Source organism: Empidonax traillii, unplaced genomic scaffold (assembly GCF_003031625.1).
Source record: "Empidonax traillii isolate 1590-97213 ecotype Southwest subspecies unplaced genomic scaffold, ASM303162v1 scaffold249:size1902748, whole genome shotgun sequence".
NCBI lineage: Eukaryota > Metazoa > Chordata > Aves > Passeriformes > Tyrannidae > Empidonax > Empidonax traillii.
In genome coordinates this window covers 914,190-932,699 of record NW_020955442.1, presented here as the reverse complement: position 1 = coordinate 932,699, position 18,510 = coordinate 914,190, and the positions used below count along the sequence as shown (strand labels likewise).

The following is an 18,510-nucleotide window of genomic DNA, read 5'->3' as shown; positions in this document are numbered from 1 at the left end:
GGCTGCTTTCACAAGCATGAACTATGTAAGATGTATTTCTAAAAAGGCCTAAGATTTTCACTAGCTCATGTAAATATTCACAGCTGTATTCCTAGTCTTCCAGGCACAAAACAAAATGGGAAAAATCATGGGGAATGAGTAAGAGTCAGTCTGCTATGGAATGTGTATTTCACCTTTTCCAGAAGCTGAAAGGTCCAGTCCTGAAAAAAAGTCACAAACCAATCTGAGAGGCCACAACATTTGCATCCCAATTAAGCCTAAAGTTTCAAAGGCTAATTTCTGCAAACTATTAAAGAGATTGTTCCTTCCTGAATGTTCCTGTTCAGGAATGTAGCTGAAATCTAGTGTTAAGACACAGGGGGAGAAAGACATTTTAGTATGAATAGATCATGCCCTCTGATTACTGCTGTAATATTTTTATTCAGAAAATACTCAAGGGAAAAGTACCAACAGAATTAAATGTGTAGCTGTGTCAGATACTTAAGCACCCCACTTTTTCTTCACAGTGTAGTTACTCCTACTTTGCATATTCATGAACAATTTTATAAAGTTTATACAAGGTCATACTGTATTAATTATAGCAGTGGCATTCAAATAGCACTCTGAAGCGTAGTGCTTTTTCAGCATTCCTTGTAAAAGCATTATTTCAACATAGCAAACTGATGCTCCAAATTTCACATAGCTCTGGAAGTTCATTCTGGGCCCAAGCTGATTAAGATCTTAAATTTTATTTTTAAACTGATGTTATGGAATGCCCCTGTGTTCTTCTTCTGGTCTGAAAAATAGTATAGCATGACTCCAGATATTTTTTGCTTTCCTGTACTTAAAAAAGCATACAATAAACTTTGGTGGCATACCTCCTTCCTGCATCATTTTATCTGATGTGAGATGCTGAGCAACTCTGCGAAAATCTGCCTTCAAATGCAGAACAAACTCGCAGTGTATTGATTTTGCACTGAGATAGCCAAAAAGTGATCTGTCAACATCCGTCTTCAAAATACCATTTACCTGATCTCTGGGCAAACAAGGAAACTCACTCATGTTTCAGTGGGACTTCATGTTTGGATACAAATTGGAAATACTGGAACAATGTGTCAGAATGTGCTAACTTAGGACCTAGCTGAAATTTAGTTCCTGTTTTTCAATTAGCATCTGTTATTCTCGTAACATGAATGTATGAGGGGTTTTTAGGGAAAAAAACCCCAACAACTCAACTGGGTGTCATTAAGTTAAAAGTATTTGCTTATTGCTAAGGCAGAAGTGTGGTCTTCCTATAATTTACTATTTTACTGTTTATGGAAATTATACACACATTTATGAAAAGAATGAATGTACCTCAGTACCTTTATTTGCATCTTATGATATTTTTAGGCTCAGCAACAATGACAAAATTATCAAGTGCCGCCTCTTAGGCTGAATGGCCCTAGCCTTCGATGTGGAGTGTGTTAAATATCTCAAGTACATTTTGAATGACTGATTATTTTCCCAGTTTTTGGTAATTTTAATTGTTTTCAGGTTGCATGCCTGCTGTTAGCTAGTGCCTAATGTGAAGATTAAATGTCCACTCATATTTGCATGGTTAGGCAGTGTTAATTTACATTTCCTTCTGCCAGAGGTTTAAGCTGTGTGGAATGCTCTGAAGAAAGAGAAATTGAATTGTGAAAAGGCTTAGACTTTGTGGGGTTTATTTCATTTCAGAGGAGTTTTCATTTATGTAGTAACAAGTGTTACCTTGGCAGACACTGTAATAAAGTATGTTCTGAGTCTTGGTGTGCTGCTGACTAGATTTGAGCTGACTCCAAGCCCAGCTGACAGTAATGGGTCTCCTTCTTGCTGGCCAGTGCAGAGCTGAATATCACAGTGGCACAGCTGTTTTCTTTTTGAGAAGAGTCCCCTAAGCCAGTGTGGCACTGCATGTATTTTAGAGCATGCCCACGCATTCACTGCATGGGAATATGAAGAGATGGAGCCAATTCTGTCTGAACTGTGTAGGCCCACTGGAAAAAATCACAGGGCCCACAGGTGTCAATGGGAACCAGAATGTACTTCTATTCTGGCTTTGTCAACTATCCAAAATCCTGGATAGTCCTTTTTGAATGTGTACTTCAAAAAACTCATATAGTCTGGCTCCACAGAAAATATTATTTGTCTAAGCATGAGAACAAAGCTGATTGTGACAATTCTGTAGCACCACTTACAGTTGTGGCGACTAATGATAGAAGATGATGTTTTATTTACCCAAGAAGGATGAGAAACACAGAGTTTGTATGCTCACTCAAATCACCAGAGATAATAAAATAATACTCTTTGGTGCTCATCACTTGATTTGTATGTTCACTAGCTTTTCTCCTCTTAAAACTGTTTTTAAGGCAGTATGAAAAAGGGACATGTAAAAACACATCTCTGCATAGAGAAGGAAAGGCTGGGTGTACTTCTGCAGCTTTCCTTCTTTATCTTATGAAACGTGGTGTCAAATCTGAAGATACTTTGCTTGGGAGTGAGAAGATCATTTGGTCTCTTTGCTCAGTCTGAGGATTTACAGTAGAGAGATATATTTGAAGTACTCTGAGCTTGTTTCGTCCTTCTAGATAAGCCAGCCAACATCATGGAGTAAGCATTTTATTACCACCTTTCATAATGTGGACATGCCAATTGTTTCACTTCAGGCGCAAGAGTAATTAATGCCAGCAACTCAAGCAGAGCCAGTGCTCAAGTCTTTTCCCACAAGAGGGTTTTGATGGCATTCCACGTGTCCGCAAGTTGGTGAGCTACTGAGAGCTGGTGAGAAATGCTCTCCCATAGTAACTATTGCACTGAAACCCTAAGGCCTGCAGTCCCTACTAACCACACTTACAAGCTTTGCTACTTTTATCTCTTTTGGAAATATTTTTCCAGGAACCCTTCTGATGAAATAATTAAATGAATAAAAATATGGTTCCTGAAGGGTGTGATAAAACAGGCTGCTTAGTTTGCAGTCTGCTCAGAATGTCTGAAGACCAAAAAGCAGAAGTGCATTTCTAAATGTCTTCTTCTGTGAAACTTTGCCCAGCAAATGTTGAGATGGCATTCTTATTGTCACTGAACATCTCCATACAGGAGTTTTAGCATTTTGTAAGATTATTTTTTTTTATCAGAGAGGACAATATAGTAAGAACACATTGATAATGAGAGATGAAGACCATTACTAACAATAAAATTGGTTTGCCACTTTCTGAGAGGATTAGCAAAGTGGACAGGTTATTTGGGGATAAATTGAGGCTTCTGTAAAGACTGAAATAAAAAGTAAGTGATGCCCTTCACTAATTAAATTCAATTTCATTGTTTTTATCCATTTTGAATATTTCTGTGCACATAATACAAACTAAGACTCACACACATGGAGTGAGAGGATCCTAAGCTCAGGGAAGGTATAAGGTGATGCTGATTTCCAGCTGTATCTCATTGATACACACACAGCCTTTCAGACAGTGCCTCAGAAAGGTAACATCAGCACAGGAGGAGAGGATTTTCATATCTTCTGCTAGCAAAGTCTGTTCTAAGTTTCTGTCTGTTGTGGTAAGCAGCATGGAAGACTTCCCTCTTTAAAAATGAGTTAAAGATACTAGGGGTTTGTAGGCTTTACGAGTTTTTTTCCTACTGCCTTCCCTAAATTAGTTTAGTATTGTATTTTCAATTTCTTTATTACTGTTGGGAAAGTTTTCTTGGGAAAGAAAGAACATGTTGTCTTTAGCGAAAAGTAAAAAATCCAGTATTTTAACTGCCTAAGCATGTACTGTGGAAATATTTAATATCTGCCTTATAGATGTCCTTTTACATGAGTTTGCAGTGATAGGACAAGGGGGAATGGCTTCAAACTGAAAGAGAATAGGTTTAGATTAGATATTAGGAAGAAATTCTTTACTGTGAGAGTGGTAAGGCACTGGAACAGGTTGCCCAGAGAAGCAGTGGATGTCCCATCCTTGAAAGTGCTCAAGGCCAGGTTGGATGGGACTCTGAACAACCTGATCTAGTGGAAGGGGTCCCTACCCACAGCAGAGGGGTTGGAAGTAGATGATCTTTAAAGTCCCTTCCAACCCAAAGCATTCCATGATTCTGTGATAGTCTTTTAACTAGGATTGCATACTATAGGTAGACTGTTTCAGTGACAAAGTGCTTCTGAAGTATTTGTCCTAGTGTAGCCTTTTTACTTTCACAGCTCATTTCTTTTTGTCAGGAAATAATTTATTATAGTTAATTGGTTACAGCTTCAGCATTTTCTCTTGAAGGACAGTAGCATTGTGAAATGCCTCTTCCTCTTCCCCTGCTGTCATTCATCTATCTCTATATCTGATTTACTGTGTTTAAAAGAACAATATTTGGAAAGTGTTTCAAAAGAGATAGTCATGAATGTAAGTATTGTGCATCTACAAATGTGAGTTTGAGGTTTTGTTTTAATCCCCTAATGAAGTAAAAACACCTAATACAATGGATAGTAAAAATATTTTTTATAAAGAAGAATTATTTCATTCCCTGGGTTCACTTTATATAATTGATTTGTGTTTAGGAAGTTTTTCAGTAGACTGGTCAAATTGATTGACTTTGATTGATTTTGATATCTGCTGTCTTTGGTAGCCAGACTTCACGCTAAGGAGTGTCTTCTAGTTGATGCACATATGAGAAAATGCGCAATATTGTTTGTACTTTTGGTAGTTACTTAGGTGTTAGAGTTAGCTCCTGGTACTCGCAGTCTGGTTGCTCTCCAGGCTGCTCAGGTGAGCACTTGCAGTCAGTGAGTAGAGAGATCTAAAGCTACCTGGCCTTGGGCACAGGTTGCGACCTCAGAAGTGTTCAAGTTCTGTAACCCCACAGAAACAAGGGAGATCTCATTTTTAGTTAACAAACAAAGTGGGACATCATCCTTTTTATAGCCCGTGTGATAAAGGGAGCACAGCAGAGAGTAGTGGCTCTGTTTACAATTACCTACAGCATGATCAAGAGGCAGAAACAAACATTTGTGAGTTTATATGAATATTTGCTGTGCACAAGAGAAGGATCAACTGGGACAAATTTAAGACAAGAACAAACTTTCTTAATTTAATTTAATATCAAGGACAGTGATGTAACTAGGGTGATGTCTTCTGTGCTAGACATTAATCTGTTTTGAAAACAGTGTGGTTCTCCTTAGACTACTCTCAGTGTCACCCTTCCCTGTCACTAGGTTGTAGATGTTACTGAGGACACCTTGTCCTCACACAAGGCATAAGATCCACCAGCAAAATCAGCAGGAGCCTGGCTGCCACTGAGATCACCAGCTCTGAAATGGGGAAGAGGGAAATTCACATGAATGATGCAATTTTCTGAACTGAAATGTCATACAATTTACAGCAATGACTTGGGAATTTTTAATTGTTTTTACAGGAACAATGTATTTGCTTTTTTTGTTTCCTTTACCTTTGAGAGGACTGTAAGTTTTGGTTTTGATTTCAATTAGTTTATAGAGAAGGGAACTAATATAGTATTTGTGCACTGAATTAATCACAGATTTCCTAGTTTTTTGGGGTTTTTTATTGAGCATTTTTTTAATAAAGAGAACAGCGGTAACCAAAGTTAAGTGGGCAGCACCCCACCTGGGAGGCATTCAGGGAAATAATCTCCTTCCTTTGATTATAAAAGAAATTTGTGACTTGTTTTGGGTGTCTTATTTGACTAGACACCTGAATGAAGTTCTACTTGTTCAGAGGCATACTACTGCTGTATGACACATTTGTGTATGTGTGGATGATCTGTAAATTACCAGTTTGTTTTACAGTTTGTTCGCCTGAATATATAAGTATGTTAAACACTTTGCTAGTATTATTATCTATAGAAACACATAATTACTCGCAAATAAATGAGAAAGATCTGTGTGCATCTGTGTGGGAGGTTGTATGTATTTATATAATTTTCTTTATTTTGGCACTCTTTGACCTGAATACCAACAGCAGTTGGTATTATTTCTTTAAGAAAGTGGGAAGTGATTGCATTAGAACAAACATTTTCTTCTAGAATTCTGTCTACATATCATGAAATACATGGAAAGCATTAACTGATTAATTATCCCCATAATTCTCCAACGTGTCTCTGTCTAGACTATAATGCATGCAGTATCACTTCTACCAGGGTTACATTTTGCCTGACCTGATGGCAGACAGACAGTGTAATTACTAAATGGGGGATAATTTATGTAAACAAATGTTAGTTTTTCATAGCATGAGCCCTATCATTATGTTTTATTGCTAGTGGATGTGTTATGTAGTCGGCCATTCTTCAGGGGCTTGGGTAGATCATTATTGTAAATTATCTTTACACTATAAACTCCAAAGATTTAGAGGTTACGAAGTAAAAGTATCATAATCCCTAGATATGATTTTTGCTTTCTCTCCTACAAATATGTGAGAACTTTAATTGATCATGCTTTAGCAAAGTAAATATATTTCACTTTGTATGAAGGTACTGCAGTTATTTTCTAGTTAGTATGCAGAGAGTTAGGGGGATGCTAATGCAAACCACATCTTGTATTATCAGACAAAATAGGTAAAAAAATGCAGGAACTGGAATATATTTAATACTTTGATAACTGTCATGTGCTGACCTTCATCTATCAAAAACCTTTGAGGTAGCTGCCATGCAATAAAAGTAATTAACTTCCATTGCTCCTTATAATCCAAATGAACCTAATAGCTCCCATTCTTAAATCAAGTGTAGGAATGTGTTATGAGAACAATGAACTATCCTCCAGTTTTCTTCTCAGTTTCAAATAGTACTAATAATTACATTTCATTCTTTCTTTCCTTATTTCTTATTCTTATATAAGGAAAGAAAGGAGACTGATCATGTTTACAGTGACATTTGAATATCTGGAGTTTTCATTGGTGTAGACATGCAGCAATATTGGGAGTGTGACTCTTGGCATGCATCTAGGCTTATTCATTCCTTTCCTGCTTAATCATTTCACATTTACTCCTCTCTGTTGGAGGTCTGTCCTTGTGCTGTTCATTTTTCGAAGTTCATTTGTTCAGTGAGAAACAAACTATTAACCTCTCTTATCAATAATAAATATTTGTTCATGCTCAAAATCTGCAATGAGAAACAGAATGGTTTCCAGCAGATACCAGTTTCAAGTTTGCTCTGCTCTTTTCATAGTTAGAGTGAAACGAATCTAGTGGCCTCAACCCAGTTCCCCCTACTGTCTGGCTCAAAGTACTGCTGTTACCAGTCCTTGATACCTAGGCAGGAAACAGGAACAATGTCGGCAGTAGAACTGGAAGGTAACTCGCAGTACTGGGTAGGTGTACCTGCAACAGGTTCATATCAGCACATTCAGCCAGCAGTACAGACTATTTCATTTGGTATAAACCTCCTGTGGGCCTGGACTGTACATTTAAATTGGATGACTTCCCACACGTTTCTTCCAACCAGCATTTCAGAGATTCTACGAGTGACTCCAGAGTTTGAAGTCAAGACCCTGGAAAAATAATACAGAAATTGCAAGCTTTGAGACAAAATCTGGAACAGAACAAAATTTCCTTTCCTATCATAGGGCATCATTCCTCTTCTCTTGCATTAGTCATGGAGCACTTGCTGACAGAGGTGAGGGAGCTCATAGAAAACAAGCCCTTCTACAGAGTAACTGTCATTCACTTCAAATGAGTCCATCCCATGCGGTGGATGCCACGTGAGGCCTATAGGGGTGAAAAGCAACAGCTTAGGCAACATATCACGGTCATTCTGTATAAGGGGATTGAATTACAGTTGCAGAGGACAGCTTAATTTAGGTATTACTTAAGTTTTCAGTGCTAGACTTTCTAACTGTACTGTTCTGCAAAGCATTTTATAACTCTTAATGATGAACTGATTAGCAATTGCAAGTATGATTATTTTCAAGTGTCAGCCCAACAGCTAGAGAAAGATTTGTATTTGAAAATCTTTTCAGTGACGGTAGTGTAGGTTCATCAGTGTTAATTTGGGTTCTTTTACTTTCTGTTAGGACTAATTGTAAATCATAGAATAGTTCGTTAAACAAATAAATTTAAAAAGTGGTATTTTGATGGGATTTAAAATTTAAATGTGTAGTTACAACATTGGACATATGTAATTAGTTGTTCATTTAAATAGACAGTTTCAGAATGGCAGTTGCAAGCTACTTTTCATAATTCTTTAATTCGAGATGAAATTACAGTCAGAAAAAAGGTACTGACCATTACACAGTGGCTAAAGTGTCATATGCAAATCTCTAAATTCAATCAACTTCCCTCAAAATTGTGATCAAACTTTAAAATTCTATGCAAGATATTAATATTATATTTTTTTTACAAATGAAGGTAGGGGAAACCCAATGGATTTTTCTTTAATTAATTCACTTAACTAATACAATTTTGGGCCATTTAAGTAATCTTATTTTTCAAACTCATTGATACCTCCATATTTTTTTGGAGTTCTCTCAGCCTGTATACTGAATATTTCAGGAACACTCTGCTCGCAGTGACCTCACCATTGGTCTAAACAAACAAAGATGATTGTACTTAATCTTTAAAGTAGTTTTAAAGTTTATGCTTGCTACTGCTGTTCTTTCTGGTGTTAATAGTAGTGACCAACTTCTCTGGCATTGCAATATTTTTTGTCTGTCATACTTTGTTGAGTTAGCAGGATAGATTTGTAAATCACGTTTACAATCTAACAGGCTGCCTGAATCTTCTGGGGCAAGTTATAGTGCCACTCTTCAAGTGGAGTCTGGGTTACAAATGTGTAACCTAAGTGGTCTAAAGCACTTTTATTTGGGGAGAGAGGGCAGGAGGCATACTGATAGTCATGACATGATTATTATAAGAGGCTATAACAGATAACAGAGGCAGGTGTATGAGGTTTTGTTGTCTGAATTATAAATGCTTAACAGTTCAGTTTAATTAGGCATGTTCTGAGGAAAGATTTCATGGTGTGGATTGAATTCCCAGCACTCACCTATGTGCACGTGAGTGGTTTTGGCTGCAGCCATCACAGCAGTACCAATGCCTGGCAGATGCAGTATTTGCAGCAGCCCAGCATATCCACAAAAGGTGTGGGTAAACATCGAAGTTCGTGCTTTCCATCTGCCAGGATGCTGCTTTCCATGTAGATTCCTAAGAGAGCAGATGACATGGATGGCAGTGGCAGCTGAATACCATGATGCTGAGGGCAACACTGGAGGCAAAATGATGAGGCAAGAGTGCAGATATGGTTGGTGAGAAGTAGGCTTAAAGATTAAACTGAAACTGGGTTACTACTTGCTTGTTATAATCAAGAGTTTTGTCTTAGGAACTTGTCTTCATTGTGGAATAGCCAAAAGCAAAGAACTGGAGATTAGTTTTTTCTCAGTAAATGCCCTGTGAATACTTCAGGGTAGACAACGTATCTGCAGAGGAAGTTAGTGCAGGATAAATACTATATACAAAATACAAACAACTTTTTCAAAACTTTCTCCAGCAGAAGAGTCCATACAGTGCCTGAATGTTCCTTTTGTGTTTGGTGGCACCCGTTGGTGCCAGTGGGTGTTCCTGGAGTACAGCTCTTCTCTTCATCTGAACACTGGTGTGGTTTCATACAGCTAAGAAGTCTGTCCCCAAAGCTGTGCTCAGAGAGACACGTACCTTCTGCCAGAGTGCTAAGATGCAAGGAGAGGTGCTGTACCCAGCAAAGCCCAAAATGTAGTCTGATCCTGATTATAGTAGGGAAGAGAGGGTGAGCCTCAGCTGAGGCCCCTCCAATGCCTCTGCCTCATATGATGGATAAGTAATTGGCTGGATGGACACAGACTGGGAGTTGTGGTTATTGGCTCTATCTCCAGGTGAAGGCTGATGATGAGTGGTGACCTCAGGGCTCTGTCTTGGGACCCGAGCTGTTTAGTATCAGCAAGATCAAGTGCACCCTCAGCAAATTTGCAGATGACACGAAGCTGAGCAGTGCAGTTGACACAACAGAAGGACAGGATGTCATTCAGGGGGACCTGGACAAACCAGAGAAGTGGGCCCAAAAGAGCCTCATGAAGTTCAATAAGTCCAAGTGAAAGGTGCCACTCATTTTTTGGGGCAATCCCAGACATGAGTGCCAACTGGGAGAAGTCATTGAGGACAGCCCTGCCAAGAAATACTCGAGAGTTATGGTGGCTGAAAAGCTGGAAATGAGCCAACAGTGTGTGCTTACAGCCCAGGAGGCAAATGGTATCCTGGACTGTATCAAAAGCAATGTGACCAGCAGGGCAAAAAAGGTAACTCTGCCACACTACTCTGCTCTGGTGAGGCCCCGTCTGGAGCACTGCATCCAGCTCTGGGACCCCAACATCAGAGGGTCATGGACCTGCTGGAGCCAGTCCAGAGTAGGGTCGTGGAGACAATCACAGGACTGGAGCAATTTTCCTATGAAGGCAAGCTGAGAGAGCTGGGGTTTTCAGCCTGAAGAAGACAAAGCTATAGGGAGACCTTATAGCGGCTTTCAAGTACTTAAAAAATGCTTATAAAAAAGATGGAGAGGGACATTTTACAAGGACGTGTAGTAATAGGACAAGGGGGAATGGTTTTAAACTAAAAGATGGGAGATTTAGATTAGATGTTAGGAGGAGATTCTTTACTGTGAGGGTGTTGAGACACTGGAACGGGTTTCCCAGAGAAGCTCTGGATGTCCCATTCCTGAAGGTGTTCAAGGCCAGGTTGGATGGGACCTTGAGCAACCTTGTCTACTGCAATGTTCCCTGCCTGTGATAGGGTGATTTGGAACTAGATCTTTAGGCTCCCTTCCAACCTAAGCCATTCTATGATTCTATGGTATGGGAGGATGTAAGGTGGTCAGCAATGTAACACGCCATGGAACACAATCCACAGACTGATATAACCTTCCAGTTTGTGCATACGTAAATTTATGTGAGCAACTGATATTGAACATGACATAGTTCCAGCTTTTGGTTTATTGGGGAGCTGAGATTCAGGGGATCTCAGATGGAGAGATCTTTGCACTTGCAGAGACCAGTGAATTTCAGCCTAGTCCCATTAAGTATGAAGGTCTTAGAGTGTTCAGAGTAATTGACCTTTAACCGAAATTGTTGCCCAGATTTTGCTCAAGCCAGCTCCAAGGCTAAGACAAGAAATCCAGGCAATGAGCCAAAAACAGCGCTGGGGACCAGCACTGCTCCAGCATTCCTGGAACAGGAACATGGCTCCAGGCTCAAGGTCCTGGGCTGTGGGCACTGGTATGTCAAGTTTGCAGGTGAGAAGGTAGCTGTGTGGAAAATGAGGTAAATCAAATAATGAAGAAGTGGTAGGAATTTTTTCAGTCATAATTAATAAATTGCTGGGTAATTCTACCTTTCTCTGTGCAATGTCCGTAGATGAATCATCTCATGCAAAACAGACAGGTACTTGATCATTTACAATCACATGAGCTTCCTGTATCCCTTCTGCTCTGGGCAGAAAGATATCTCAGGCACAAAGAACTGAACACTGCAATACTTGATTCATGCCATCTTGATGGAGTGTCATTTTACCAGAGCCACTTGTTAAGGAAGGAAAAAAAAAATCCTCAGGCATTTAGTATTAGCATATGTATTTCAGCAAGGTTTGGCAATGGAAATAGCTCTGAGCTAGGGAATAAGTGCTGAGCTTTCTAAATTTGTATTAAATAATTTGCAGTCTTTATACCTAATATAGGAAATGTTAGTGTGATTCAGGGAACTGTGTTTGTGGAGGAGTGTTCTGGAGGAAGCTATGTTTTTCAATAACTGACAATTAACTGAGAATGGTAAAATAATAATCACAAAATTAGAATGTTTATTCATAAAAGAACATAAAATACACCTTTATAAACTGTAATTATCTTTTTGCTAATTTGTTCTGATTGGCACACAAAACATACAAAAGGATGAAGCTTTTCCCAGGCATAACACCACTGCAGTCAAAGCACTGTTAGAGAGGTGAGATTTGTACATGGGGTGTGTTGTAAAAGCAGGTCACATGGCAGCAAGTCTGATGGTGCTGAATATCTCTTGCTCAGGGAATGCTTATCTGTCAAGTAAGAGTAAAAGCAACTACAGAAATTCCTTGCTGTAGGAGTAATTATCTAGGCACTGAGGCTGAAGGTTCCCACGGCATAAGAAACTTTGTACTCAAAACCAGCTCTCAACTTTTTCTGATTGCTCAGTTTGCATAATTTTCTCCCCACTCTTTTTTTTTTTGTTGTTGGTCAGTCATGCATTTCTAGAACACAAATGCAATCTGTCTCTTGGCACAAGAAACAGTAAAACTCCTGTATAAGGGGAGACTTGATGGAAATAGGATGCACAAAGGTAATCATAAGATAAAGAACACAATGATAATGATTCTGCAGAAACCTTTACTCAATCAGATACATACAGCTCCTGCAGAGTATATTTTTTGGGGGAGGTGAAAGGTTGAGGATGAGATGTCCTCTTCTTTCACTGCATACAAGTGTTTTGGTGCAATTTATAGGAAGAATTAGGATGAGGCAAATACAGTGACATGCTAAATGCATATCTTTGCAGATGAAAGGATAAAAGTATCTGAAGCATAATAGTACATTTCATGGCCAAGGAAATGACCAAATAGAGTCTGCTACTCATACAAGAGTTTCATGAGCATCTTAAGGCACCAGTGGGAAGTTTGAATTGGGCATTTAGTTTGACAGGAATGAGTGAATTGACTCAAGGGGTATGTGTTAAAAGGGAAAAATTAAATCTGTGATAAAAAGTAATATCTGCCCCCTAAGCAATTGCTGTGACATACAAGACAGCCGGGCACCAAAACAGGGCAGTGTAGGGTTTTGTAAGAAGTTTGTTCTGGCAGAAGATCCAAGGTATCAGATGCCATCCCTGGGGTATAAGCAGAGGGGTAGAGAGCATCGACAGTAGTGCTAGTAGGAGAGAGCATTTGTTCATCTTTTTTATATGGCATGGCCTAGGCAGGGATAAGTAGGGTTGTGGTAGAGTGATTCCCTTCTTTTTTTACAGGTTATTTCAAGCAGCAGTGATGCACAGTGACTCATTAGGCTGAAGGGCATGCTAGAGGGTCAGTTCTTTCATCATCTCTCAGTATGCACATAAAGCTGTTTGGAAATATGATGATGTGACATAATCTGAGGTAGGATACACACTCTGGCAATTTCAGGTTAACAGTCATGAAAGTGGGACACGAACATACATATTTATTTATGCTGAAGGCACATTTAGACAAAGTGTAAGAATTGTAATTTATTATGCATCACATTATATAATTTTTTTACAATTAGGCAATTTATGAAAATGAGATTTTTTTTTTACAGGTATTTAGCTGAAAAAATCATAAAAACTGTGAGATGCTATTATTGGGAGGAAGCATGGATGCCGTGATGTATTTAATGGAGTTAAAGCATAAAAATAAGAGAATGAGGGTAGAGATTGTTCTAGAAATGATAAAACGCAATTTCAAAGGAATAATATCGTATAATGAGTTATGTAACTAGAGAGAAGTAATATGAGCAAATAATAAATGAATTTTGAGTTGACTGAAAATTTTGAAGGAAGTGCAGGTAATATAAAGCCAGTGGATAACGACAGTAAAAAAAAAAGGCAGAACTAATATACTAGTTACTAGTCTAGACTAGAAACAGGGAGAAATTACATATAAGGCAGCATTTCTAAAGATTTTTAGATTGACTGAAGAGAAAGACCCCTCTCACATCTGGAGAGAGACTCCAGCCAGAGAAATGTCCATAGCAGTCAATTAACTGAGGATATCAGCATACACATAGCTGAAAACAATTTACTTTCTACTTTTCCATGCTATAACTTAATTTGTTTCAGTTAGAGTAGTATTTCATATTTCTGATATTCTAATGAATGTTCTTCTTTGTGACTTCTTAACATCTGCATTAATTTTTCTAAGTAGCTGATGAGAAAGAGGTGAACCTTACAATCTCATGAGCTGATTGGTGTTGTAATTAATTGTGCTCATCTGATTAGTAAACATCCAAAGCTGATTTACCCTTCTTTCTTCTCAAGACACTGCACCGATAATGGTTTTTCAAGACTGCAAAATAAATGCAAGAAGGCACTTGAAACTCAGATATGACAGGGAGATTGCGTTGTAGGTTAAGGGGATCATCTTGAGCAATCATGATACTATTTGTTCCTCCAGGTTGATAGGATTGCTTATAACTTCTTATTTTTTTCTGGAACCTAATCTTTATTCATAGGATTTTCAGACAGGTAACTTTGCTAAATATAGCTATTTACATTGTTTATGGCCTAATTTTTGCAATTATCTTTTTCAGTGAACTCTAAAACCGAAGCAAAAGAACTGTATAAGCTTCCGGTACTTTGATTTATAAGACCTGAGAAGAAGTGCATTACTAATAATGCTTTTAAATGTTGAAACTTGAGGATACAGGCAAACAGACTTACTGAGCTTCAGTGCCTATCAAAGTATATTGAAAAGAATATGTAATATGTTGAAATACCTGAGCCAAAACTTCTTGTTTTGAATTAGTGACAACAGCATCAACTGAAAAATCAGCATATAAAATGGAAAAGTGAAAATCAGAGCATAAAAAGTAGAACCTTATGTCAAATTGAAACACAAAATGCATCTGTAGTGTCATTATTTATTTTCGTATTTATACAACTAGTCACATCTGAATTGTCATCTAGCCCAAGTAGAATGCTTGTCTAACACAGAGTGAGTAACCAAAATGACAGTCATGATATCCCACCCCAAGGTTTAAACTATTTTTTCCCATGCAGATGTTCTCCTGAGTTAATATGTCTGAAATAAGCTCCATTTTTCTTTTTTTCTCCTTTTTTTTTTTTTCCAAGATGTAGCTTTCCTGTTACCTGTATATCATTGAACTAGGAGATCACATTTTAGCTTGCCACCACTTCGAAGTGTCTGTTTATTTGGAAATGTGATGTAAAATGACTGGGTTTATACCTGAATCACAACTTTGTCTTCTGGCATCATATTGAAGACAAAACGTGACAGTTGTGGCACAAGGCTTTTTACTGCACAGGCTTGGTTGTTCTCAACTGAGTTTGTGTGACTAACACTTTAGAAGGCCCTTTAAATATGTGGGCAATTGGTCTATTTAGCGTATGGATTTTTTTCCATATAACAAGATATTCATCAAATATTTAAACTGCCTGTTTTTTCTCAGAAACTAACTGACTTCTTCCTGTTCTATTTGTATGTATGAGCCACAAAGGAGACCCAAAAGAGAAGTAATAACATCAGCAAGATAGGGACATACAATTTACTAACTAAAGCACTCTTTTCTTTTAAAATGGACAGTTAAGAGAATTTATGGACAATAGTTGAGATTCACTGGAAACAAAGGTTGTCAAATGACTGAGAAAGTTTTAATGCAGATATTAGGCTTCAAATCATTTTATTTTTTGCTTCTGTGGGGTAGCACAGTCATATGCTTTCAGGAAAGACATCTGAGCCGGTTGCAGACCCATTTCTAAGTGCCTTATTAAAAAGGAGCATAGGAAGACTCTAGAGAATATAAAGTCTTGGGACTTCTTGGGTTTACAATTACTGGAGAAAAGGGAGAAAGGATGCACAAACTGGTCGTTTAAGAAAGCAAGATATTTAAGAAATAAACTTCAAGAATGAATAACCCAAAATATGTTTCTGTGCGTTTCAGTGGTGTTGTTTGGGGTTTTTTCTGATTACAGAAACTATACTTGTGAGATTTTTTCACAGATTTTTTTGTTTGGGGGTTTTATTAAATAAGCAAGCTAATTTATTTGCTAAAGCATCATGCTTGTATTTTTAATTAACTGTTAATTTTATGTATTGGTCTAATCCTTTCCTATTACTTACTCTAGAGACAAATATATCTTCTGTAGCTGGACTATGCCTGCTAGTACTAAACATTTTCAGGTAAAAACCTGGAAGCAAGTCAGGAATACGTTTTGGCCCCATGTTGGATTCTGAAGTCGCACTTTTATCATAACTAACTCAGGTGATCAAAATATTTCTGAGTGTGTAGAAAAGAGCCTTGAGTGTATCCCTGAAAAGCACTTGAGCTGCACTGGGATTAAGTCAAGGGGAAAGAACTGTCAAAACCAAGAGTTTTTGTTTTCATTTGTTAGTACGAGTTGTTCTTAAGATCAAAAAAGGTCAAATACATCAGAGGATGGCAAGAAATTTCACACACTGTGTGAAGTTAGGTAAATTCCTTTTCCAAATTTCAGCTATGAATGAAAATCCTTTTCTTCAGCTGTTGTGTATGTTACAATTTTGACTGAAGGAGAGTGATTTTTCTTTACAGCTTAATATTATATTAGAGAAATAGCATTCAAGGGATTTTATAAAGGGATCTCAGCAGTGTAAGACATGCTGATAAATACACTCAGAATAATATTTTAAACACTTAGTAAAGTACTGCCTTATACAAATAGTATATTTTTTAATATTGTCTCGAACTCTAAAGTATTTTGCCTGCTTCTTTTCAGTTGTTCTTAAGAATGCAGTTGTAATGCCAAGTTTTTTCTGAGAATATAACCTACAAAAAATTAAGGAGGGAATACTTTTACTCTTGTTGGAAGTATTTTTGCTCGTGCAGCCCATGCAAGTTAGAGACTTTCCCACAGGCCTAAACAGGACAAATATAGACTTCATCTTTTAGTGGATAAGTAGACATAGAAATTATGAACAAATAACCTAAATTTTAATACTTTAGAAATTGCTTGAATGGGTGATGTAGAGGAATGCAATTAAGAACATCAAAACAGACCTATTTATAAGTATTTGAAGAAAACAATTTGATAAATAATAGGTAGAATGAGGTTAATTGAAAACCATTTCTGTCTGATAAATGGTTTTGTTCTGAATAAGATAACAAGCTGAACAGAAAAATTAAAAAAGGGGGACTACTTTCCAGTACTGAAGCATCTGACACAGTATTTTTGAGTTCTCACAGTGAACACAGTAGATAACCAGGGAAGATGGAATTAGACCAGTAATACTTCCTCAGGGCATGTCCCATGGCATGGAGTAGTGATGCCTGCATTTAGCAGACTCAGTGTCATCCTTCTTCACAAATTTGTCCTGTTGCTCTTTGCTCCAAGCATTGAGAGCTGTGGTGTCCTCTGGACAGTGCTACTGCAGGAAAGAAGAGCCTGAACTAATGCTGGCATTTAAGGCTGGATCATCAACAGCTAATGATGTTGTATTTACATTCTTTTAACATGTATGGGAGCCCATTTAGTGATGTTACAATTCTAAATGGAGAATAATGTCTTGACACCAACATATTAAAACTATTCCCATTGTGACCTTCAGACTACACCACAGCAGTAAGCAGCACAGTATTTCAGCTTCTAATGAATGTACAGGTAGGGCATTAAAAGCAGTATATGCATAAACAGCTGAGTATTAAGGAGTGTAATGATTTTTATGGAGCCAAATGCTACATGTCAGAGACATTAAATATCAAATCAGAAATTTGCTGCAGGTTGGAATTTTTTATGCCATAATTTAAAACATTTCCTGAACACTCTGTGTGTAATTCTGTGTACTGTATTTAAATAGAATGGCACTTCAAATTAAAACACAGCAAAAAGGGATAGAGGGAGTTAGAACTATTTTTTGTTTCTTTCAGATGATGATATAGTTGCTTATACCATGAACCCTTACCAGAATTATTTATGCCATAAAATTTGGGGTGGTTTTGGTTTGGGGGTTTTTGAGGGAGGTGATTTCTTTTAAGATGTTTATTGTAGGTCATGTTCTTTTTCACCGCATATCTCTTCAAAGGTATCAAAATAGCCAAAAATTATGTTAGGAGTCAGTTGCTTCACAGATTGCACACAGCTGTCATTAAAAACAGTGCATTTAGCCTGAGAATTGGACATACAGAAGCACAGCAGTAAAAGGTACCTGTTGAGTGCTTGACTTGGTAGGCTAATTGCTCTGATGTTTTGAAAGTGAAAGGTACGGCTGAATAATCAAAGCTAAATTACATTGCCATAGCATTTGATAGAAAGTTTGATAACCAAGACTGTATCCACATTAGACTGTCAGATGTTTGTCTAGTTGCAAAGTATTCTCTTAAAGTGAAATTAATATTGAAGAGAGAAAGATCTGGGGCCAAATTCTTTGTTGATGTAAAATGGTCGTTCTTCTTTAGTTACAGTTGAGCTATTCTAATTATTAAGGGATAATTTGCCCCAAAACCTGTGTTATTCTTAATCCACATGCAGGCTTGATAAAATATTACTTCTCTGAAAACCAACTTATAGATAAAGAAGGCTATAACTGGCAATAAAAATATTTAGCAAGAAGAAATCTTGCTGATCTTGGTTATACTACAATGAACAGTCATTCAAATCGGGAAAAATTAAAGGGAGATCTGTGGCAGTGACTGAAAAATCTGTTTTAATTTATTATTACTTCCAAATGGTAAACTGATTTTGTACTCACTAAAAGCCTAACACTTAGAAACTCTTAATAATGAAGAATGAACCATCTT

General features: G+C 37.6%; 1 protein-coding gene across 14 annotated transcripts in view; it reads left to right on the top strand.

Annotated features, from left to right (window-relative positions):
* Positions 1 to 18,510, top strand: part of CTNND2 (catenin delta 2) — a 644,208-nt gene that overhangs the window by 522,568 nt on the left and 103,130 nt on the right. The window lies entirely within an intron of this gene.